This window comes from Nylanderia fulva, unplaced genomic scaffold (assembly GCF_048542155.1).
Source record: "Nylanderia fulva isolate GAGA-0341 unplaced genomic scaffold, ASM4854215v1 Scaffold4, whole genome shotgun sequence".
Lineage (NCBI taxonomy): Eukaryota > Metazoa > Arthropoda > Insecta > Hymenoptera > Formicidae > Nylanderia > Nylanderia fulva.
In genome coordinates, this window is record NW_028190476.1 from 564,376 (window position 1) to 591,434 (window position 27,059).

A 27,059-nucleotide genomic window follows, 5' to 3' on the forward strand; every position below is an offset into this window, starting at 1 on the left:
AAGGAATTTAATAAGATAGTGAGTTGCGCTAATACATTCAATATCCTAGTCTTTTGATTGTGCCATTGAAAAAACTCGTCCAGATCGATTTTTAATATTAAGAAAGTGTGAAAAGTATTATGATATATATTATTTTAAAGATTTATTTCTATCCGTAAATTTTTGCAGATAATTCCAATAAATTAAATTAAATTTTTTATAAATTCAATATACACACGTATATATAAAATTGGCGAAGAAAATTTAATTCCGTTGATTAGAATTTATCCTCAATGTATTTTTAGAGCGATAGATAACAATAATATTTAAGAACACTTTGTCCATTTAACAGATATCCAGAATATTAACATTAAATACATTCATATAAAATCGTATAAATCACCCGAAAAAAAAAATAAAAATTTTGAAATATAAAATCTATTTTGATGGCAGATGCATAATGCAGTGTGTACTAAAAAAAATTTATAGCCAGATTTTTACACCTAGTTTTGTCATTGCTATAAAAAATAACAGGGAACTGTCACCACCTTGTGTGTTTTCGAGTTTTATTTCAAAATACGTTTATACATACATATCAGCTTTCGCACCGACATACATAACAAAGTAATTTGTTCCCAATATTATAAGCACAATATTTAATTATATTTCCTAATTATTAGACAAATTTATGTTAAAGCATGGATGAGCTACGATAAAAAATTATATTATCACATCTTCAAAACAATCCTCTGAAAAATTTGCTTGTAGAAGTCTTAGCCCTCTACTTTAAAATATATCCTGCCAAAATCCGAATAAGATATTCTAAAGGATGCGCGCTGCTTTTCAAGTACAGATTTAGCAAAGTCAATTTTTTCCGAGCAAATATTTGACCGAACGCCGTCTTATTTCCAACCTTTTAACTTTTACGATACGTAATAGCTTGATATAATCCCGCATCGCAAAAAATCCATTTAAACAAATTAAATTCAAAAACATTCATATATCACTAAAGATTATACTTTTATTTATTCATATTTTTATTTCTCAATACCAGGTCTTTAATCATTTATTCATTTAAAGATTAAAACAATTTCTAAGGCATGAAACATAATATTCTACGTATTCTTATTAATCCTCTAAAGTTGAGAAAAATCCAGCTTCTGGGATCACTTATGCCAGAAAAAAGACTCACCACATTAGAAGCGCTGCGGGTCTCGCGAAACTAGTGCTCCCACTTGAAGGAAAAGAACGAGGATAAGGCCGACGACGACAAGGACGAAGGACACCTTACGGATCGCGGCTTCAAAAGCATAGCACTGTCCGCGGACTCGTTTTTACAATATACACGTACACAGCTCTATATACGAGAAGTGCGGGCTGCCGCGCGCGGTTTCGCTCGTGGGGGTGTCGCGGTGCGACTGTAGCACAATCGCTACCCTCTCACGCTCTCACAGTCTCCATCCCTCCGGACCGTCCTCTCCCTCACTCCCACGACCCTCTTTATCTACCTGCCCCCTCTCTCTCTCTCTCTCACCCCTGCTTATCTCATCCCTCTGCTACCTCTCTTCTCGCACTCTCGGGCTCTCTCTCTCGCTATAATATCCCCACCACCGAGCAGTCCAGCCACTCCTGGAGCGGTAAAGTGCCTTTTCGAAACGCACCCCTCACGGCGATACTTTCCCGCTAACGGAATCGACGCTTTCGGGCTCCGTGAGAGGGTCCACAGGATCGCCGGCTGCATTGACTGCGCTGACTGCACTGACTGACTCTCTCACACGGGCCGCCGATCTATCGGGCCGGTCGTAGGTTCGAAAAGCTCGCGCATGATCGGCCGATCGGCCCGCGCATCCTATTCTCGCGTTCGAGAAATCGCGGCGCGTCGCTCGTCCTTATGCATTGCACGCATGCGGGTTTTTGACGAGAGAGAGAGCTCCAGGATATCACGTGTTGCTGGCATGGGAAGTCGCCGAATGCGCGACATTGAGGAGAGGAAGAAACGCGAGGGAGTGGGTCGTGACCGCGAGCATCTGTACCGTCTCTCGACTACGGTGGTTTTCTCTCTTATTAGTCTCTTATTTTCGACGCTGTATAACTTGATCTCTTTTGCGCGTTTAAAGCTCTTTAAAATTTTTATCATAAACTTTTGCACTTTTTTTGGGACACTTTGAATCGATTAAGATTCGACTAACAATAAGACTTAAAATTTCCTTCAATTTTTTTTCTCTTTTCCTAATTAGACTTTTTAAATATTCATGAAATGCATTATTAATGATTACAATTACAATTATTTCTGCAATGAAATAAATGCGATTCTCCCTCTCTCTCTCTCTCTCTCTCTCAAATGTTTTAATTAATATACTATAATAAATTTTATTTAAGTATTCTGCCAAATATATACGTATAAATATATCTGGAAAATAAAGGGAATGGAATCTATAACATTTCTTGAAGAAAACCTCCATTTGTCGTGGCCTTTACAGTTCAGTTTTGTACACGAGCACGCGAGCTCGGTGCATTTAATAACATTATTCAGTCGCATGCTGCGGAAGAAAAGCGAAGTTTCGTGAAATTATTATTATTTCCAGAGGAATGCCACCACTAACAACTGTACATGCGCGCGCACGCACACGAAATATCTTATTACGGCAGGTGTTCGAGGCCGTGTTCGTAACTTTCTCCTTCGAATTCCATTAACTTTGCGCGAAAATTCCGGAAACGTTTCAGGAAAATTCTTCCAACGAAATAATTGCCGTTCTCGCGATATCGCGGGGAATCTCGGCCGCGTGCCGGAAGCGTGCTCAGAGAGGGAAAGAGAAAGAGGAAGAACGTATATTATTTTTCGTTATACTCGCCATACGACTATAATGCGTGGTACACCCTGCATGGGTCCCATATACGTCGCAATAAATATCAAAGTGCTTTCTAAGCTATGCTATGCTCAACGACATGAAATGGAAAGATTTATAGCACAATTGTACTTCGAAGAAAAATAATCGCGCGTGAATATGACAATAATTGATACAGAATCAAATTTTAATATCAATATTATATTTCGATACATTATTTTATAATATATTAAAATTATCCCTAAGAGGAAGACACGTAATATACACCTTTAAGAAATTACGACACTTTATTGTAAATATATTATATAATTATTTAATGCGCGCAGATGTGTGTCTTCGTCACAATTATTAAATTAAACTATAATAACGTGATAGTTACGAGATATTAATAATGTTGGAAATAAAATATAAAAATGCCATAAAATCGCGTTTAATTCCGGACAAAGAAACGAAACGCAAACGCAAACGTCCATCGTGGGTACCGCCGGTTTTTTTCCCATTCGAGCGATTTTAACCAACGTATTCATCGAACAGATAAATCACGCATCTCTTCGCGCCGAGAAGCTCACGCGGCATGATGGATGGATGCTCGCGGATAAATGTAGACTTGTGTCATCGCAGGACGATAGGAGAAAGTTCGGCATTCGTCGACGGGAAACACGATGAAACAGAAACGCAGGGATTGCGCCCGTTCATGAGAAACTTTAAGAAGACCGAGAGAAGGAAGGAAGAAAGCTCGTTAAAAGTTTAACTCATCCCATCAACTTGTCTCCCGTGCGCTCTCTCGAGTCCACATCGAATATCGCTGTGACAGGGTACCACGTTACAGGATAAACAAATGTTCTTAAATCTTAAAATTTCCGTTATATTTACTCTTCTTTAGATTTATCGGGATCTCGTATTTAAGATCGCAAATTATGTAAGCAAGAATGATACAACTATTTTCTCTGTTTGAAATATTCGATTTAATCTGATATAATTGCACTTCTTTGTGACAAAAAGACTAAAGAATATTCAAGAATAAAAATATATTCTCTTTTAATTTCATATTAGTAAAAAGATACGTTATTCAACTCTTGATATAACTCTTTCAATCATATGTATGATAAATAAAAATTCTATATCTTTTCTCTTGATAAAAATCACGCTAATTATAATGTACTAATTTTTTTCTAAAAAGACATTGATTTCACTTATTGTGTGTATTAATTTTTGTAAGAATTTAATCTTTATCTAAGTAAAACCTTAGTGCGAAGAGTTTGCGTGGCATGAGACAAACAAATATTTGTCTTAAATTCTCCGTTACATTTACACCCCCCATGCATTATCGGAGGCGCGTGCACGGGGTGTGCCTAATGCACCGCGTCTATCGCGGATAGAGCAGTTCGTTGCGCAGAATTATATTTGCGCCATAACGCGTGTGCGTTTAAAGTTTCGCAGGTAAACGGGATCGATCGGCGAACTTCCGACGATAACTACTGTAGACCGAGAATTTAATTAAATCGATTATTGCGAGAACGCCGCGCAATAAGAGAACGCAGAGTGGAACAGAATATTTCATGGAAAAGCGATATTTAATTCCTGCTCGATGAATGTTTACCCGCGTTCGCGATGTTTATTTAAACAAGAGTAATTTAGAATTAATATTATAAATTCTCTGAAGATATCTAATAAAATCATTTATTCCATGTATATTTACGAGGCTTTTCGAAATGGTTACATTTGGAAACTTTCATTGACAAATATTTCATTGTCCCTTGGGATCAATATAGATGTAACTTTTACATCCACTTAAATAGCCCATATGTATGCACGTCCTTTGCCATATTTACGTAATATATTTCAAAGTTTATCAAATAGTCAACGGATACACATTCGAAAAGAGCTTGTCTGTTCCATCAACATATCGTACTTTCTCCTCTGTCTTAATAATGTCGCTCGAGATGTTCTTCCAGTACATTCTAATATTTTTATATTAATATTTTACTACATATCGTATCGTACGTGTCAATGAATAGTATATTGTTTTATACTGATCTTATCACTAGAAAAGAGCGATGACAGGTAAACTATATTCTCCCAAGAGGAATGTACATATGAATGTACATATGAGAAATATTTATCACCACGCAAGCGCGCAAACATTTCACGATAGTTTAACAAACATCGCAGAATATACGACTATGTTATTGAGTATCTAACAATAAGTATATTCCAGTTTAACGGAGAATTCTTATATTTTAAATATTATATAAATTAAATATTATATTTTAAATATTATATACGGCAATATTTGACATTCCATCTTCTGTCATTCAATTATCTTTTAACTTATTGTTAGTGAAATAATTTTGACTTATTAAGAGTTTTTTAAATATTTCTTATTTCAAAAAATAATTTTAGCAAAACGGAGCAAAATAATATTAGACATGTGTATCATTCATTTATAATAGAGTCATGCGTCACTTTTTGATTCGCTTCATTTTCACACTTGACTTTACCTCATCGTACGAATAGAAACGATTCAAGTCACGGCACGATCGAAGTCTCGTAAAAAATGCGCACTTCATAAACGCCAGTGATACGACTTTCCTAATCGAAAAAGTGTGGAGAGGAAATCAAGGACCTCCGTCCTGTCCCACGATCCTTTGTTTCGGCGAGATTTTTGGCGAGTTAAAGCACACCCCCTCTTTCTCTCTTTTTTATCTCTACTTTCCTCTTTCTTTTTCTCTCTTCTCTTCTCGCTTTCTCCCTGTGATGTCACACCGACATTCTTTTCCAGGGAGGACGCGCGTTCGATATTAGGAAATACCTCCTGCCAATTTCCCATGTTATATAAGGTAAATGTATTCCCTTACGAAGACCGAAGGCCTTCCTGACATACTCTCTTTACGCGCGCGAATCGATTTTACTTCGAGAATTCTTATATATTTAGATGAGAAAGAAGTGTGAAAAAAAATATTCCCTAAAAATGTTACCCTTTATGCGCCGATTTTCCTCATTCAAGCTGAATATTGGTAATGAAGTAATAAGTCGGTCTAACAAATATAATAAGAATGAAGATTTTCTTTAATTTAACCATACGAGAACGTGATTTCCGTAGTTAAGTTCCAAAAAAATAAACTGAAACGGAATTAAGTTATTGGATATCGATTCTTGTTTCGACACGCGCGCGATGCGACTCGCTTCATAACGTATCTGGCCTATGCAAATGCTGGAAATAGTATCGGCCGAATTATGCGAGTTACTGGGAACGCGGGCGTTAGATTGCAGAAATAGTTTGCAAATTCAGGTTCGGTTGTGAACGGTCGTGTAGAATAATATATTGCAAACGCGCGGCAATAGAACAGAAACGGAGATTATTATAGTCATCTTCATATATATGTATATACAATATATATATATATATATAGGGTAAAGGTACCGATTATGAGATAGGTTCTAAATATGAGATAGCGTCTTAGTAACGACACCGTACATCTGAAATGTGTGACGTTTGCGTCATTTACTTCGTCGGATAAACAGATCCAATTGTGTATCAATGTGAGCCGGCCAGCGACAGCGAACAGACACGTTAAATTTTATAAAATTTATTTTGAATGTTGTGAAATATTAATAAATTCGTCGTTAATATAGTCTATTTTATGATACTAGTGCACATTATAGTGTTTTATAAGTGAAACAAAATGTTTTTTGTTGAATCTCGGTCAAATGGTAAATTCTTAATAAGAGATACCGAAGGTCTCGTAATATGAGATATCTCATATTAAGAACCATTTTTTGTAACGTAGATAATTGATTATTTTAAGAATAATAATTTATGTCTTTAGATACTGCCATCAAAAAGTAAAAAGCTGGAATCTTAGCGCCATGATTACGGCTATTGATGCTGTCCGATCCAAGCAGATGGGGTATTTAAAGCGTCGAAACATTTAAAAAATTAAAAAATTAAAAAATTTTTTTTTAAATTTTAAAATTAATTATAATTAATTATTAATTAATTAATCAATTAAAATTTTTTAATTAATTTTAAAATTTATTTAAAATTTTTAAAAATTTAAAAATTTAAATATTTTTTGGTTTTGTTTTTTATTTTATTTTTCTATTCTAAGGATAGTTTTTCGTTTGATTTAAAGTATAAGTGCCTACCTTCATATTTTTGACATTTTGATATAAGAGTTTAGGAAATAAGTCTAATAAATAATATAATTAAAGCTATATTTTTAAATTTTATTGTTGGTTCTGAAAATATAATACTGTAAAAGGTTTCAAATTAAGACAGGTAATAATAAAATCATTTGCTTTTATCTATATATCTTTTATTTCTGGTGTTAATAAAAATAAAATTAGGTTTATCTAATAAAAGGCGGTATCTCATATTAAGATCAACTAGTATCTCATATTAGGAGACCTTTTGGTTTTGATACAAAAACTGACTTATTTTAATCAAATCTATATTAAAACTCGAACGAGATATAACTTATTGAGGTACGATTTCTAAAACTACCATACATGAAATGACGATTAAAAACAGTATATAGATACTTTCCTAATTGTATATATTTTGGAAATAATTAAGAAAATGTAAATGGTATCTCATAATCGGCACGTTGACCCTATATATATATATATATATATATATATATATATATATAAAATATAGATATATATGTATATGTATATACAAGTTACTAGTAGTTAGTTGAGAAGTGTTTCTCCCATATAAATGTATCTACCAAAAACTATAATTGCTAATTGTTAAATTAAAAATCAATAATACATCTCTCATACATCTTATTTCTTATAGTATCTTTTATCAAAATTCTCTTACAAAAAATTACATATAAAGTTTTGACAATTAAATATAACAATAATTTTTCGAATCAAGACTGTTAGATTTTTAAACTATCTAACCGCAAGAAGCGGTATATTAATTTGTATGTTAACCTGTATATTAATTTTGAATGAAAAATAACATGTACATATCATATCATTTAATGCAAAAAAATAGTTTATTACATGTTATTCTGATTCTATATATTTACTTTATACGAGCGGTTACTTTTATACGAGTGTTAGCTGCACTATCAACTCCCATATAATTAAATGTGTGTGGTTACAGAAGATTTCGAGACACGTCCGAAAGCAGTGTAGGCGACGTAGCCGTAGGATACGCGTGGTATAAAATAAAGAATTACCCCAGGCGCTCGTCTATCGGCTAGCAATATCAGTGGGAATTGAAATAGTCGTGATATTTCCTTGAAAGGTGAGAGCACACGAACGGAGGGCGAGAGTAAAGGAAGCGACGGCGAGACGGTGACGATGAGGGTGACGTGGGGAAATAATAAAAGACGGCGGAATGGGGTTTTTGCGGTACACACGGCCACGAGACGACGACGCCGCGGGAAAAATAGAGACGTGTTAGTTCGCTCTCTCGTCGTCGCTCTACAATCAGATTTCTTAGCGCGCCCGCTCCATCAGAAGCGCCGATACTCAAACCCCTTTGTCGCGATTGGGGTAAAAGCGGGTGCTATTGGATGACAATGACGACGTCGAGACAAAGGAAACGAGCGACTTTCCGCGATGAGAAACGGACATCGAACGGAGATCGAACGAAGGAATATACTGCGGGTGCGACTATTTTCGAAGGAAGAAACATTGTCGTCCGAAAGTATGTGATATTATAACTTTCAATTGTAATCATCCAAACTACTAGGTATATGTGTTTGTTGTGCATTCAAAAAATTAACAGAAATACATTTTTTTACATTTTCTGCAATGTTAATAATGATATATTAACGAGCACAAATACCGCTCAGTGTAAAATTAGAACGTCATAATTGCGATTAATTATTGCATCTACACATTTGTGATAATACTTCGATTTTATATACCGCACTATAATTCAACATAAAATTTATTGTATTTATGTTAATTTATTATTAATTATTAAATATTGAATAAGTTTGTTTTACTTTCATTCACTGTGGGATTAAATTTTTTTACTTAATTAATTAACGCAATTAATTTTGATATAATTATAATATGAAGAAAAACGGGCTAATTAAGAGCTAGGGGTGGTTATATTAATACGCGGAAATATGAAAACTTAATATTTCGCAAAGTTTTTTTATTTGCATATTGATAACAGAGGACCGAAACGTATACAATATTAAGTTTCCATATTGTCGCGTATTAACAATCACGCCTAGCTCTTAAAATTAGCCCATTTTTCTTCATATTATAATTTTATTAAGAGAGCCTTATATCAATTAATAATTTTTATATTTTTTATCACGATATAAAAGATCCTATATTTATAATTACTTTATAAATATACATTCTAAAATCTAAAAATTATTTTATTTTTGTTGTCTTAATGATTCGCTAAATAAAGTACTTTGAGATACAAAACATTAGGGTATATATTGTGATACGAAGTAGCGAACTCGAACTAAAGTGGCCAATTAACGCGTAATACTTGTTTGAAAATCTTTACTATTCTCTATAAATTACGGTTGGTATCTTGGCAATAAGATGAAGACGGTCAAAATTAAGGTGAACTGCTTCAGCATCCTCGAAATATGAAACGGAGTAACTGAGATTGACGGTACGTTTTCCGTGCATTTGCAATTACATTGGGTTCTGCATATTCATCGCACGTGAATTTGAATTCAAGAATATATACGGCGAAAGTATTTTTGTGTCTTTCAAAGAAACCTCTACCATAACTAAATGGTTCCAGTGGATCCAATATTAAACGAAAGAAAGAAAACGCATCGAGAATTGTGAGCGAAATTCACGTTTATGTAATAAAATGAAGAATCGAATTAATACCGTATTTATAGAGTAAAACTGTTTCTAAAAATATACTGTTTAATTTAAAAATTTTCCATTTATAAATATTCAGTATATGGCGGATTTTCGAACAAATCTCACAAACTGGTTATTATGGGCGTCCGCAGGATTTTTTCAGAGGCGGGGCATGATAAAAATTTATTTTTGTTTCTTATTTTTTGTTCTTTCTTAATTTTTTAAATTTAATTTTTTTTATTTTTCTTTTTTTTATATTAAATATTCTTAAATATGCAAATAAATTCCAATTTTTTCAAAAGGAGAGCAAATAAAATGCTTAATTTGTTTAAGCACTGATTCCAAGTAAGAACAAATGCACCCTCTTGACTCTCTCTGTGGGCGCCCATGCTTGTTATTAACGTAATTAACATTTATATTAATTTGAAGAACGGTTTCTGTTCTGTCAAAATCACTACAGCCTGTCATCAATCTCAAATGCATCAACGTTGTATTTATCGAACAGAGAGTAAGCCTTTGTAAAATGTGCGCTTATCGAAGCCGCACAATAGTGAGAGAGTCCGTAGTGGGAGAGTCCGTAAACCAGGCCGCCGAGGGGTATCGGGAGAGACCGGGTAAGTTTAATATTACTATCAGAACATCGTCTGCAAGTCCTGCGGGGCAAGTTGCGGTCTGACGCTCGACGTACGAACTCTTGTCACAGGATTCAACTTCCGCGGGTTGGTCGGAGCGTGACGCCGTAAGCGCGCAAGCCCGCTCGAAAACAGACAAAAAAGGAAAACAAGGAGGAAAGGTAGGAAGACGAAGGGACAGAGCAAAATAGCGCATGTACGAAAATGTGAACGATACTCGTCAGCTGAGAGAAAGAGAGAGAAAAGCGGCTTCTTTCACCGCAACGCGTCCTGTCCGGTAGAAACTCACAGGAACGACTGTGTTTGCATAGTTGTCCTGTTTACATTCGCTCCAGAATTCCGCCCTGCGGGATTACGCGCGGATAGCGCAGTGCCCGCGGGCTGGGAAAAGAGCGTCGACGACTGTTTAGCGTCTCACCTCAAACAGGATTCGCGAGAAGTGCTCGATTCCGTTAATTCCACAGTTGTTACATGAACGGTCCGCTTTAATCCTCGACAGCTATCATACCTTTTGTTTTCGGTGTTTGGCTTTTATATTTTATTAGAAAAAAATGCAAATAGATAATTGAAAAATTTATAATAGTATTTGAGATTATACATATACGCATTACAGTTTACTTGATTAAACTTTTGAGGCTTAGTATTAAAGATATATGTAGGTGCTTTACAGAATTTCAATTATCAAGATGTTTTTTTATAAAAAACGTTGAAACTTCATAAACTTTGAAAAAAGTAGGATCCAAAAAAATCAACACACTATAAATTTGCTGGAGAATATTTTTTGTTCTTAGTACTTTCGGTTAATCTAGAGAGCTGATACATATGGAAAATATTATATATCTATATGGCAAGTTGCTGCAAGCAGAAGAGTCTGATTAAAAACGTAAATAGCTATCATCTCAAGAAACATGTTTTTGCTAAAAGTTTAATTAAAAAGAGGAAAAAACCATTTTGGTGGCGAAAAGGATTAAAGGAAGGTTGTAGCAAGCGGGAATACTTTGTGGTAAGAAGCGGCCGAGAGCTTGTTAGATTTTGCGACATTTTTAGATTAAGTACGTCGCCACCTTACCAAGCAATAGTAAGATAAAAATGAAAACTAGTACTCGAAACTACAGTTCGACTTATTGTTAATAAAATCTGAAATATTTTATTGATATCAATTAAAATAGGTCGCAAACCTTTTGTACCATAATTCAAAGCCCTAATTCAAAGAGAGTTAGAATTTAATTAAACCAGATAATTTTGTATTTATATAATAACATTATTTCTCATATCATATCGCTCGAAATATTGACAGATTTAAATGCTTAATTATTCAATAATAAATTATACAATAATAATTATAATGTTAAAAATGCTTTCAAATAAAGAAATTATTTCTCACAAAACGTACTTCAATTCCAGTTCTCGTTAGTCTGAGAGAGGGAAAGATATATATTTTTCTAATCTTTTAAGTATTTTTCGAAATATCCGTGCATTATGTAATTCTATTTAAATATCTATCCATTTCAATGTTTTCACATAAATATAATCATTATATTCCGATATTTCAATTATTTTTACACAAATGTGTATATACATAAATCCAGAGTAATTTTTCTCGTACTCCTAGATTTTGTTTTATAATACCGCGACTTTACGCGTAAAGCTTCAAGTGTGAAAAGAAATTTTGATGCACATTACTCTCAAAATGGACGTCACACATGACTCTAATCGAGACGCATTTATAAAACAAGAAGACCGTGCTCGAGAATTAATGCCTATCGTTACGTCGTTTACGCAGAAGAGCGTCATGCATTTTTCATTTCGCCGCGCAGATTTTCCTTACACGAGATTACTCCGGTTCACTCTCTTTACCGAACTTTCCGCGACGCGACGGTCGCCTAGAGCACGTTAATTCAGTTCTCTCTGCACTTTATACGATAAAAGCTCCGTCGCGATATTCACCTTGCACGAGGCAAGACGCGGGCTCTCCTCTCAGCTTTTTCCTAGCGATCGTATGTGTTACACACGCTCGCATGCACGTAAGTTCGAAAAAGCTCCAGATATGTACTGAATATCTCAGAGAAATTGTCAATTTTTTCTGCATTTTTTCCTTCAAAAAAGGCTCCAATAATTTATTACTCCAATAATTCATAATTTTAAATTCTAAACATATACAAATTAAATTAATTTTATCTCATTATTAAATTCCTCATAAATATAAATAAATATGTATATATAACAAATTATTTTATTCTCTATAATTAATTTCATAGTTTGTAATATATTGAAATTTGTATAATTGAATTTGTATAATTGAAAAGATCTAGATTAAACTTGCAAAAGAGTGCGCTATTTTTTATACATTTTGTATATATTATATTTTTGTGTGAGTTTGTTACCACTCTACATTTTGCTGAAATTGTACCGAATCTATATAGCAATGAGTTATGAGAGGATTATCTGCGTACTTCCGGTGCAAATAAAACGATCATTTTAGATCGCAGAGATTTTAAACGTCAAACTGGCGATTAACTCTTATTGATTGAATTTTTTAGTTCTGCAAGGGGGTTTATATAGAAACAATATTACTTAATATAAAATATATATTATATAAAATTTTTATTTTCACGATTAAAAGAATTGATTAGGTAAGTATAAGAAAAGAAAAAATAAGAAATTTAAAAAATAAGATTAAAATTTCGGATAATGCTAACAATAAGAGCAAAATCATATAATTTATTACATTTTAAAGAAGAGTCACACACGTCAGTTTTTTACTTTTTCATGACGCTAGAAAGTGGAGCGTTAGAAAGTGGAAATGAAATTCATAGTACGCACATAGAATTTTCTACGCGATATTACTATATTTGCTATATATGTATAGTGATACGGTATAGTGTAAGAGTGCATGAGTACATGCTTACGGAGAAAACGATCCATCATGGTTGGCCGTACTATGATTAATGGGGAATATGAAAACGCAATGTAAATGGGATTCAACCACTCGCCATTCTACGGCGTGAAGAATATTTTGATTTAACATAATTTATAACCAACGGGTATTATATTTTCCTAATGCACGGAACCATAAAAAATATTTATCCATAAACGACATATCAATGACATGACGTAACGTAGTTGATGACGTAAGTTAAAAAAAAATATATTCTATTGCCTGTATAAAATATTTGATGTACCTGCATCCGTAGATAAAAATAACCCACCTCGAAATATTACATATGTAATATATAAAATTTCAAAGTATATGTAATTAAATATAATATATCGAGAGACACACGGGATAGTGTCTCGCGCAGCGAAAAATCACGCGCATATCAATTAGAACGTTAAATAACTCAAACATTTTAATTACAAATTTTCATTATAATTTGCAAAATAATTGCCTTGAAATCAAAACGTAAAGTTTAGAATGTCGAACTTATATAACTATTATCGTTATTCTTTTCAAGAGAAAAGAGAGATATCTCCCACTCGCCTCTCTGACTGAATTGCAGAAAGGGCAGACGACAGAATCGAAGAAAACGAGATGCATACACGCTTGTATGCATGTTCACCGACCTGTCTACAGTGAACGAGTACATGGACATACGAAGAATGGTATCGCAGAAAACCTACGGCTGTAAAGTAAAAAGAAATACATCTTCGGGTGTGCATTCTGCAACATCTGCAAAAGGACGATTCCTTATATCCTTCGAACCCAGGTCAAATACTCGGACCGAGCATTCAAACAAATTCTCACTTCAACATTTATGAAGGTTGACGAATAGCCAGACGAATTCTAAAGAATCCTCCATGCAGAAATTGCAGACGACAAATTGCATTTTTTTCTTAAGTTAACAATCTTTATGTTGCAATTAGCATAAACGTCCACAGAATTTTTTTCCAGAAGGGGGCATAATTAAATTTTTTTATTTTTTATATTTTTTTGTTTTTTCTTACTTTTTTTATTTTCATTTTTTTATATTAAATATGCAAATAAATTCCAGTGTTTATTTAAAAGTAAATGCTTAATTTTTTTACTGGTTCCAAGAAGAGCAACTCTTAATTATTTCTTATTTTGTTATTTTTATTTTTGTTATATTACATATATGCAAATAAATTGCAGTGTTTATTCAAAAGGAAAGCAAATGCCTAATTTTTTACTGATTCCAAGGAAGGCAAGTGATCCCTCTTGGCCCCGTCTGCGGACGCCTATGGCAATTAGTCAAGTTTGTCAAAATTAAGGCAGCTTTAAATATCGACTATTCACGATTGAAGAATACCTAGTGCAAATCCTAAGGACATCCGGGCTAATCCCGGGAACAGTTACGATATCGAGCGCGACGGGTTTTTGCCAACTTTTGCGCATTTAGCCGTCGATACAAGAGAAAGATTTCTCCCGAGAGTTTCTCTCGTATTTCTCTCGGTGCGAGACTTTATATTGTTTCGCTCGAGTCCCGCGAGCCCCGAAACGTGCTCTCTCGCGCGCTTTTTGATCCGCGCCCAACGCGAAACTATCCAACTAAATTCAAAACTGGGGTGCGAACTTTATTGGGCGGAATAGTAGAAACGGCCGGAAGATTACTTCAGAGGGGCGCACGAAAGGCCGTTGAAACTTCCAAGAGAGGCGGTTAACTAAGTTCCCGAGAAATGGACTTCAGATAGTTTTATGTCCTCCGCCTTACTTGCCTACATCTGGACATAATGGCGATCGCCCCCACGTCTCCTATTTTCGATGATCGCACGCTCATAAGCCCGATGATCGGTCTCGTTACCGTGTCGATCCGCATCGGAAAGGATAATCGGTGGAAATAAGAAGCATTGGGCCAATGATTAGCTCGCAAATGTTACTAGTCATTTTCTGCAATTTAACTTTTCCTCCGAATAGTGTAATATACGCGATATTTTTCAGAGGAAAATTATAATCGACATTTTTTATATATTACGTAATAGACTTTTATCTCATTGTCAGTGATAAAAACTAAAAAAAATATTTTTTTAATCCTTACTCTATTCAAGATTCCACTTAAAAAAAGGTAAGAACTTTCATGATTCGAAGGAAGGTTAGACAGAGTTTTTAAAGGGTAAAGAAATATCTTGTCTTTCGTTGCGCCATATAAAAAACGACTCGAGATTGATCAGCAGTATCGAAGTTTCCCTTGTTTGATCTTTCTTCGCAACTTCGCGGAGATCAATCGTCGTATGTCTCGCATCCCCTTCGAAACTTCTTTTACCTGAGCTCGCTATTTCCGACTAAAACGTTGCTTTTACTCGTTCCTCCCTCTCTCTCTCTCTCTTTCTCGAGTACATCTCGATTTCGCGCTTTATCTAAATATGCCTCGAAATTGATCGACCAAGCGCAATGCACGCAGATTCGCCATTCCCAGAGATACCTCCGGGGAAATTTCTGTATTCCTCATTGCGCGCGGAAAGGGCCGCACGGAGACCTTCCAAAAGCTTTATTGAAAGCTGCGAGTCCATCGCCCTTCTCACTCCACCCACGCCTATTGCCAACGCGTTTCTCATCTCGCGGATCGATGCTCGAAATTTCGAGCCAAACTCGTTCGGCACCGAATTTCCGCCGAGACTTCTATCGCGGAATGCTCGCAGATTCTCGGTGAAAAAAAATACGCGTTTTATACTTGGTTTCTGCAATCGTGATTGTATGGAAAAAAAAGATTGGAAAAATAAATGATTATCGTCACGAATTAAATATATAAGTGATACTAAAAAAGCGCAAATATAAACTTGTTATAATATATATGTATAATTGTGATTAATATGTAAAACTGCAAAATATTTATTGAAATATTATTTTAATTATTCCTGTCAATTTTTAAAAGCTGTAGGTTAAATATCTTTAAAAAAGCCTTGAATTTTTAGTTACAGTATTTAAATAATAAAAAGNAAGTGATTCACAATAATTTAAAACTAACAATAATCTCTACATTATCTAAACCTATATAAATTAAATGCAGAAATTTATAGATTTAACTAAATATATTAAAAAAGATTGAAAGGCTTCAATAATAAAGTATTTTTTCTTTATTAAAATTAAAAACTGCAAAACAATTAAATAAACAATTGAATAAGACTATTTCAATTGTTATCTTCCGTAATTCTCTGTAATTGTAATTGTAATTCTCTGCGAGTAAAAAAATTTCAATTGTTTTATTCTCACAGAGAATTAAAGCTTTTTCTCTAAAAATTTAAACATTATCAATCACGCGCATTATAACAAATAATTATAAACTAATTTAATAAATTACTAGCGATGAGTAGCGATCAGAACATTCCGCCAGTCCAGGCAAGAAAGGATTACAAAAGCGAAAAGAACCGAAAGAGCTTGAAAACATAGAAGAACAAACGCAAAAGAGGAGTCACGACAAGGCAGGAAAGCGCGTCAAAGAAGAAATTAACAGACAAGACTGTGAGAGAGATAATGGAGGATCGCAAAGTCCTTTATCTGTTTCTATTCAGGAAATTAAAAAGGACCACTGACACCGCATTGATTCCGATGCCAACAGATCCTGTATGCGCCTCGGAATAAAGAGGAAGAGAAAAGAGATAGATAGATCGATAGATAGAAAGATAGATAAATAGATGAATAGATGAGTGAGAGACGCGGAAAGAGACAGAGAAAGAGAATGGTACAGGGAAATATATCCCCGCGGACGCTATTTGTAGCCCCGTTGTCAAAGGATGAAACGTTGGAAGCGTTTGCGCAAACAGCTGCGAGCTAACTGCTTATATTGGCCTTCCTTCCTACTCCTTCCTTGCCTCGCCTCGTCCTCTATCACTACTACTAGCGGGTGTCTGTCTTTGTCAGTCTGTATCCACACGCATTTGTTCTTCTCTCTACGCTACTATTGTGCATCCTCGCATTCCCGCGCAAAAACTGGGTGAGAGGCTGCGCTCGTGATTTAAAGCCGCGTGAAAAAATCGTCCGAATCCGCGTCAGACGTCAAGAGAACGTATATATGTACGTAACGTTTGTATATTGCAGGAATTTGATTACGTTTGGTGGTTTTAATTTCGGCCCGTTCGATGAAACGTAAGACCGATAGCAATTCGCTTTGTGGCTCTTCTTGCGATTATTGTGCAGCACTATCGTAGAGAAGAGTAATATATGGATGTACTCTCTAGTACACTTTTGAGCGAGATTTCTAACTATTTGAACAATTGTGTATATTATATTTTGGGAGAGAAGAAAGAGGGAGAAAGAAAGATATTAAAGATAAATCTGCAGTTCTCTCTTATAATGATCAGATCAATGTGTGCGAATTTTTTCATGAATGTTAAATCGCTAACCTTTGCATGAGATATACATATATTTGCTCGCTCAAATAATATTTAGGAAAAGTTTTATGTATTTTCTAAAGAGAGAGAGAGAGCATAATATAAAAATTTAATATCAAATTAAAAAATTAAAATTAAAAATTAAATGTACATTATATTTCTTTGTACATTTTTTGAATAGTCTTATAAAAAAGTATAAACAAATTAATTGTTTTTGTTATACCAATGTTAATATTATACGCGTATGATATATATATATATATATTTTTTTTTATTCGAGAAAAATAAAGCATAATTTTACAGGCCGATAAGCGATAACAATATATGATAAGCGTACAATGGCAACTGATGCAAATGCATATTCTCTGGGCGGCGCGATAAACTTACCGTAGGAAAACTCGTCGAACAACCGAAGAGAATACTTCCGGTACCCTCGCACTGACGTGGATTGCATTTCCCCAGAATGCATCGCCTCTCGCACGACAAGCGCCGTTCCATGCATTCGCGAATATAGCTACACGATTTTCTCGAGTTTATTCCTAAACGTCCACAAAGAATTTCGCGATCGATTTTGTTTTAAAAGCTACTTTTCAGATACCGTTTCGACAAAAAAACGTACGATTCACGAAATATATAATTTTTTTAACGTGAAATAAAATAATACATTGGTATATAAATAATGCATTTACATTTTTTAATAACAAGATTAAACTTATTATTCATTCGATCTTAAATATAATCTAATCCATCTATATTTCAAGATAACGAATCTATCTATAAATTACAATCTACCAATCTACAACTACAATCTACAAATCCGTTACCTCAAAATTAAATAAAATTTTATCTCACTCACCAAAGCGCAACAACGGAGTAGTTGATGTTCAAGCTGTGTTGTCTCTGTAACATACAAATATAAAATCTAAATTATAACAGCATTCTAATTAATTACTATTTCAAAAAATTACTATTGGACACTTTATAATCTATGTTACTCAGGAAGATGTAAAATCCACTAATGAAAGATTTTTCAAATCGTATAATTTCTGAAAGTTATCTCGAACAGTAAAACAAACAAACTTTACCTCTTTATATACATACATATATGAAATTAAAAAAATAAATATAAAATATAGGAGCATCAGAAAAAAATTATGAGCGGTTTAACTTTTTTAAATTCGATGGAAAAAAAATAGGATTTCGTCACGAAAAATCCATTAAACACGCTTACGCGTATACGCTCGCTCTGCAATGACTCTATTCTTTCCTATAGACGGAAGCGCACTCTTATTCGTTGTGAGATTATTCGGCAACTCGTATGATAGCGCAGCACGCAAAACCAGTTCGCTTTCGTCAGACAATTGTGGCCGGTGCTGTAAACGCGGACAGCGTTGGACACTCGATAGCCAACCGATGCGATGGATGAATTAAACTCGACGGTGGACAGAGATTGAATTACCGGCGCATGTTTGCACGATATTGTGTGTCAACTCCCGCAGTTGCAATCAATATGCCGGCATTGAACTTTCAATTAGTGTCACTTAACTCGGCAAACACAGCCGCTCCCGTTTCGGTGTCGCACGGGACGGAACGCATCTTCGTCGGTTTTCTCGCGCTAACACTTTCCCGCCTCCCCTTTCGTGTGTTTAGCTTTCGATATCACCCGGGTAAACATTCTTAAAAGAAATAGAGAGAGGAAGAGAGACAGAACACCATCTGGCTAAGGGCTTCCCGAGTCGAAATTTTCCTCTTATTTTCAATCTCCCTTTTTCATGTATTTTATAGAATCTATATTTTTATAAGTATTATTTATTTAGAGATTGTATGGCATTGAGATCTTATTTTGTATTTTTGTGAATAGGCGCTAAACAAACAAGGGGAAGAAAAAAAAAATCAGTAAAATAAGCCTTAAAAATACAACGCGTAATAGTGCCTTTGCGTGACATTTCCAAAATTAAACGTAAGACAAATTATTTCCAGCAAGATAAAATTGAACGTGCGACACTTTTATAGAAGTATACTTCCAAATTCAGATGCGCGACATTTTGCTTGGCACCCCCGAATTAATTAAGACGGAAGCGCGGGTATTGATCAGAAAAACCGTTTAAGTACTTTTGGTTTCCCCTTTTGAATAACTTTTCTAGATACTGACGTGAGATCCTACTACAATCGTTAAGATGTATCCAATAGGAAGATGAAAACCCGATGCAATATAAATGTGTTTAAAAAAAATGATATCCGCCAAAATGATACGCTTTGTCACTTGCAAAATACTTTTTTCATTAAAATAAATTATAAAATATATTATTATGATTTTTAAAGATAATTAATCGTGTAAACTGATAATTATTTATAAAAAATGTCGTTTCAAAGAAAGATATACAGAGATTGTGTCACTACTTGCCAACTTGAGTTTGCGATGCGAATATTATAGCGCAAATATATAATAGTACAGAAAAATGTTAAAGTGCCTAATCCGAGTATTTTTTGCAGGCTTATCGACATTCGTGAACGAATATTAATAGTTCTCGATTTTGTTTCGCACCAAAATGGCAAAAAACAATCTCGATTAATATATCAGATGATACGTTTTATAAATAAAGACAAATATAATACAAGATTTCGATGAGAATAAAATAGAAAATAAGATAGGTCTGACATCTCTATTTTATAATATGTACCACGTTTGTTACTTTTCTTCTACACAACAACAGGATAATTATAATTTATTAATGAATATTTACTTGAATATAATATTTGCTTATATTCATTATATTGTAAAAACATTTTTATTTTTCTGCATATATTTCCTTTGAACTTTTCCGTTATTTTAAACACATCGATATAAAAATGATTGCTTTACTGATCAATTTAATACGTAACTATATTCTTTATTTCTCGAAAATATTTTAATATTGTTTTTTATACTAGAAAAATTTTTATATGCGATCTCCGTGTTAGTAAATCTATATATCCACAATGCGTTTCCGAATAAAGCCATGGCCAATATTCCCACATGATACAGCCTTGCAAGCAAACTATTTGCTCGGATACGGTCCGGAACACAGAAGCTCTATTCAATTACGGGCGGCGTAGCAGACGTCTGATAAGCATCGATTTCGCGACTAAGGGCGCTTCCACGCGCCAAGGAAAGCTAACGCAATGTCTCTAATCTCCCGCACGATTTGGGACCCTCAGCAAGAGGCTACCTACCGTCCGCCTGCAAGGATCACGATCCTAAGCGCTCCATCGGTGGAGTGCCGCCAGGAATCTTGCTGTAAGGATCCAACTAATCCGAACGTGTTCGAAAGTAATCACAGGCCACGTGATCCTATTTAATGATGTTTCAATGTAAATACCCCTTATAATTCACAGAGCCGTCTAACTGAATCAGCGTAGAGATTATTTTCCATCGTAAAGCGTAAATCGAAATACAGCGGACAAGTTTGTGATATCTCAAAGTGATTCGCTGAAACATGTTTCTTTTAATACAAGTTATAAAAAGAATTGAGAATTAAGATATACACGGAGAGAATTTTCTCTTAAAATTTACCCTGAAAATCATGGTAGTCGTGCGACATGGTATTGGAAGAATTTTATAAGAGTTTCTCTGATTAATATTTATTACAATAAAAATATTAATATGTACATAGTAAAATTTACTATGCACATAGAACATTTTACTAAGAATTTACTATGTACATATTAATATTTTTATTGTGGTAAATATTAATCAGAGAAATTCTTATAAGATTCTTCCAATACCATATTGTCGCACGATTACCATGATTTTCATAATTTAAATTCTAAGAGAAAATTATCTCTGTGTATTAATTAAGAATTAAGAATAAAGAATTAAAATTTTTATTTTGTAATTTAAAAGTAGTTGAAACAGCTATGTTTTCGAATATATTGTCATTTGAATATACGGACAAGCATTGATCGGCGAATGAGTTGGCTTTTGCATGCATGTATGTTTGTATAGATCTTCATACTCCGGATACTCGACAGAGATGATCGTGTTCCCAGTATCCTCGAACTCCTTTCGCGATGCATGTTAACCAGGGCTTATTCAAGCAATATATTTGATAAACATCCGCTGACGCTATCATTCGGCGCGTTGCCAGAACGATATTAAATTTTTATTTTGCTGATTGTGCAACGTGTACAGCTCAACCTAATCCTAATCATCTTTTTGGGAGGGATTTTGTAAGTCCATGGACACTGATCAATTTTCCTTTCGATATTATATTATAAAGTTTGAAGATTAAGTTTGCGTAAATCTTTGATTTCTGAAATCTCCAAAGTTCTCTAAAACTATTCTGAGATGTTTGCATTCGAAAATCCGCGGACTGTTAAATCCCCGGATTCCGAAACCACCTGAATAGAGCCCTGTCTATTCGTTACACTTACAAGAGTGTAACTGCTTGCGTGTACGCGTTATACGGCGAATAAAGTTCGAAGGGTTGCCGAGGAGATTGGTTGGGTTATCGAGAGACGTCTTAATCATGCGGTGGATAGTTTACATAGTTAAGAAGTTGCTTCGGAGAAGAGAGAGAGAGAACGAGAGAGAAAGGGACGAAGAAGAAGAGAGAGGATCTAGGATTTAAACATTACACCTTAATTAGTGAAGGCGTGCTTCTCCGCGCCAACACTTTCTATGTCATTAATAAAAACAATGTTTCTGCTAGGTATGAACACTTCTATCTCCAACATGCATTTTTAATTCTTATTAACTATTCTGGTCTATTTTTCTCGGCTAAATAGAATATATAATGTGTGTCGCACTCTTTGTCTTTTTTCAATCTTTATTGTAACCAATGTAAGAGTGTTACAAACAATAAGGTTAAATAAAATGTTGAATAAAACAATATTTGCATAAAACTTAAGTTAAAGTTCGAAAATGTGATAGGGACAAATTGAAACTTTTGTTTCTTATTATTTGAGAGCTGATATAAAAAAAGCAAAGTGTTTGGAGCGACATTTTTAATTAACAATAATTGAAAAATCTTTATCTTTTTCAAAAATATCTGTCTGTAAAGTTATTATTCACTTTTATGCAAATATTTTTAATTTATTAAGAAAAATTGATTAAACTTTCCTTATTTTTGCGAGCACTAGAATCTAATACTCTAATTAAATTATAAAACTTACACAATATAATATAATCTTTTAAAGTGCAAACTACTACATTCTTCTTCTTTTTATATCTTTATACATATAATATAGAAAAAACTTTATATGCCTAATATTGATTTGATTTAATTTTAAAGTTATTAAAAATCTTTTCTCAATGGTAAAAGTCGACCAAAACTGGCAATCATTTATTATAAATAATTAATTAAAATACAACGTTTTGGCTGTCATTTAAAATAATTATTTTTATTTAACTTTTTATAGATTTACTTGAAAAGGGCTGCAATGACAGCCGAAACGTTGTATTTTAATTAATTATTTATAATAAATGATTGCCAGTTTTGGTCGACTTTTACCATTGAGGAAAGATTTTTATTAATTATTACTGGCGAACCTTAAGGATTATCATCTGTTTTAAAGTTATTCTTGTAAGTGCGTGCGTGAAATTCTTTTAAATAAAATTCCTCATCAAGTTGATTTCCTTTGTTAAACGATAAACATGCAAATTCGCGCATCATGTTAATCCTATTAGGGAGTCGTAATGAGAGAATGCGTGGCGATTAAGCTGGCCTATGGCCATTAACCATAACACGCACTCGTGTCCGATAATCTTCAAGCTGCCTAGTCATATGCGCGAAACCGTCAGGATCCGCGCCGTCAGAAGTGCCAACCGCAGTAGGTCCTGTCGCCTTGGTAATTAGTGGAATAGCATTCGAGTGCAAGTTACGACTCGCGGAGAGTGTTGTGGACTGACCGTGGGTTTCGGCCTAATCGATATCCGATCACTCGAGCAATACGTCAAGTACATCCCGCGCGCGTTTGTCCCCCCATTTGTACAGGACACCCCTCTTCCTCCCTTTCTCTCTCCTTCATCTATATATATATATATATATATATATATATATACATATATACATATATAATATATGCATTCCACTCCTCGTATTTATGCACAGCGCTAATGCGCATCTGGTATACATGCGTGTATTGGGTGGATCAAAAGTATCCGAATCGTGTCTATATGTAAGATCTCTCTCTAACGAAAAAGTTTATTCTATATACATTTTATAAAAAATGCAAAATAGTTATTGCGTAAATTTTTAGAATATTTTAAAAAGCAACGTCTTGATTGAAATAATATTTTCTTTCGACTTACACATAATAAATTTTAGACGAGTAACTTTTTTCAAAAAATTGAATAGTTATATTATATATTATATGTATGTAAACGATAGTTAATCGATATATATGATTGAACATATTGGCATCCCATTCAACCCAGAAACTTGAGTGTTCAGCTTTCAGGAAGGTGACGTATCGATTGGCTATCGATTCCGTACTGGAAAGCGATCGGGTGCGAGAGCAAAATTTGATAATGCGAAACTTCGTGGTCCGAGAAACGTCTTACGTCCCTAAGGCTAAAATATATATATATATATAATTTGCTGATCCTTCTGAAAACTTTTGATCTCTGATATAACTAATAAATATTGATCGCGCGCCTTTATTAATCACAAATATACGATAAGTTAGCGAAGATCGTGATTTCATGAACAACAGAATATATATCGGGGCATGCTACTTTCAAAACACCCGGTATGTGTGCGTATATATTTAATGGAAACGGTACCATCACCGCGGCGCTTCGGGATCGGGGATTCAATAATTAAGTTCGCCATTAATCGTGGGGGGTCATCTGGCCTCACACGATCTGCAGCCGCTTGACGAGATAGTCGGTTAAATTCACGATCAAAAAAACAGTTTTAATTCTGCGATTTTTCTTAATATTAGTTTTCTAATGAATTTCTCCCACATTTTCGGCTTATATATTTAAAATATTTTATTGAAAGTGAAAGTTTTACTGCTATCAAAAACAAATGAAATAATTAGTGTTGAAGAGAATACTTTTTTTTAACAAATAAATTTTATTTTATATTTACTATTTACACACATACATACAAAATCTTTTCCTTCATTGTTACACCGAGAAAAAGTGATATCTATATATAATATGCATAAGCAAAAATGCAATAAAGTAACTAGAGCTCAAAATGTTCCATCTTGTAGCTTAGTGAAAATTCTTGAAATATGTGTTCTGATCAGCTAACACAAAATAAAAAAGACCTTGATCCTGCGATTTTTCTCAATACCGATTTCTTCGGTAATCTTTTTCGTTCTTGTGGACTTGACAATTTCGACAAGCGACAGATGTGTTCTGCGTTTTTTTGCGGTAAAGCGGAGCGAAGTAGAAAAAGTCGAATTGAGTCAGACGGCCACCAAAATCGCGCGTGAAGAGAGACGACAATCGGGAAATCATAAACGTACTAAGAAAAAATTACAGTTGATATTCTAATAAAGTAAAAAGAAACTATTCTTCCTCAAATAAAATTCTGATTAAATAAAAAAAAAACATATCTGAAAAAATTCGATAGCTTTTTTGAAATAAAATATCGTTATATAAATCGCGCAAAAATTATTATTAATATAATTATTCATTTCACATTTATATATATATATGTATGTATGTGTGTATAGTCAGTCACATGTTATAGTTTTTTTCCTTAATATTTTCCAATAGAAAACTATTCTCGGAGCGTCGTTTGAACAGAAGTATCTTTGAAATGGATGAAAGAGACGAATGAAAGGATAGAATAATAACCTTTTGAAACGGTGCCTACAGTGCAATTTCACGCTCTTTCTGAATGCTAATTGGATCTTACAGATAAACCTGGACGAAGCGCCTGTGTCGACTTATTGAAATGAATATATTTGTCTTGCAATATATAAAATCAAATATCGTGGCATTTACTTACTTAATGGGGAAGAGACGCTATTATATATAGTATAAAGTTCAAAAGTTTACTATTTCTCACTCGAAGATGGCGTAATAATTATAAATCCAACTTGTCCAAAGAAACTCTTATCTCGAAATATTTCAATTGGCAAAACTTTCAAGATTTCTCCTTTTAAATAGTCAAACAAGCAAATGGTGTAAGTACAACCAATAAATACCAAATTATCATTTTCTAATATACTGTGTGTATATATATATATAGTATATTAATATATAGTGTTCATAAATAATACATGTATATATATTATTTATAAACATTTAAAAGAATAGACATATTCAAATTGAACACATCAATTTTGATTCTAACAATTCGATTTTTTAAACTCCATTTATTTTAAGTTAACGTAAAGTTCTCTAAACTTCTTTTATAGAGAAAATATATTTAAGGATTGAAATGCGATGTCTTGTATGACGATAAAATCTTTTTCGTTTTGTAAAGTAACTAGTATCAAGTTTGCCTACTTCGCCTAAGTCCTCGTACAACCCTTGAGTTACAGTTCTGTTGAATTCACGAAGTGGTTCAAAAAAGTCAAGTCTAAAAGACTTTTATATCCGAAAAGAAAACTCAAGAATGTTATCTTTAAAAAAAACATCATCTCGCGTATAATCTCTAATTTTATTTTCAACTGTTATGACTGTTGTATACTGTGATTTTTATACACTTTACCACGCAACATTATACATAAGTCATCAAAAAGAAGAAACTACTGTGCTAATTGCTGCGGCGTGTAATCAAAAGATCTCTCTTGTATAATTATATAGCTGTTATAAGTAAAAAGCACATTTGGAACCATAAATATTTAAAAATAATTTTTTCGTCAAAAATATAATTCTATTAATAAACGAATATTATATAAAAGATGTACAAAGATTAAATATTGAAACTATTTCCAAACTTTGATTTTCTCGCTAATAAAAAATATTGTAGATACATATATGTATATTATAAAGTCCTTTACACGTGCTCTCCCAAAAATTTGAATAAAAATAACAATTATACGATTGAAGAGAGACGCAAAGTTCTATTTTCCGCTTTAGATCCTTCACTTTCACTACTGTTCCACATTCCTGAAGACCTTCAGGAAGAGGAAAACTCGATTCGCTACGGCGTCACTCGAGCAGAAGATTCGCAAGATTCGCAAAGTTAAAAATTGTCTTCCTAGTGTGCCGATGAAGTGCGAGTTTCGAGTACGGATCGGGGCGGCGGTGCGCTAAAGGCGGCCCGTAAATTGGATCTATCAGCGCGTTCGGATGGTGCTATATCATGCTGGAAGCAGCGGACAGAGAGAAGGAGCACCACCATCTTTCAACGTCAGCGCAGAGCCTAGTCAACCACCCACCCGCATCCGACCCCACGTTTGGAACACAACACAACACGACTCTCCTAACACCCCCTCACGTCTGGATTGTCGACAATAGCCATTCCGTGCTTTTTATGATACTCTCCAGCCGACCGAATCTAGTTCACTGATCAGACGTGGCTTCATTCGATGTAATTAATCGTAATTAATTTTT

General features: G+C 34.0%; 2 protein-coding genes across 4 annotated transcripts in view; one reads left to right on the top strand and one right to left on the bottom strand.

Annotated features, from left to right (window-relative positions):
- Positions 1 to 27,059, bottom strand: part of DIP-lambda (Dpr-interacting protein lambda) — a 205,733-nt gene that overhangs the window by 153,900 nt on the left and 24,774 nt on the right. Inside the window, exon 2 of one of the 2 annotated variants that reach the window (XM_029320710.2) lies at positions 18,411 to 18,454. The gene's annotated coding sequence lies outside the window, so the exon portion shown is untranslated. Of the gene's footprint in view, positions 1 to 1,171; positions 1,723 to 18,410; positions 18,455 to 27,059 lie in introns of those variants that run through there. The other variant, XM_029320709.2, reaches the window with a different exon arrangement.
- The window catches only part of LOC114944687 (luciferin 4-monooxygenase), a 103,047-nt gene that overhangs the window by 46,048 nt on the left and 29,940 nt on the right, over positions 1 to 27,059 (top strand). The window lies entirely within an intron of this gene.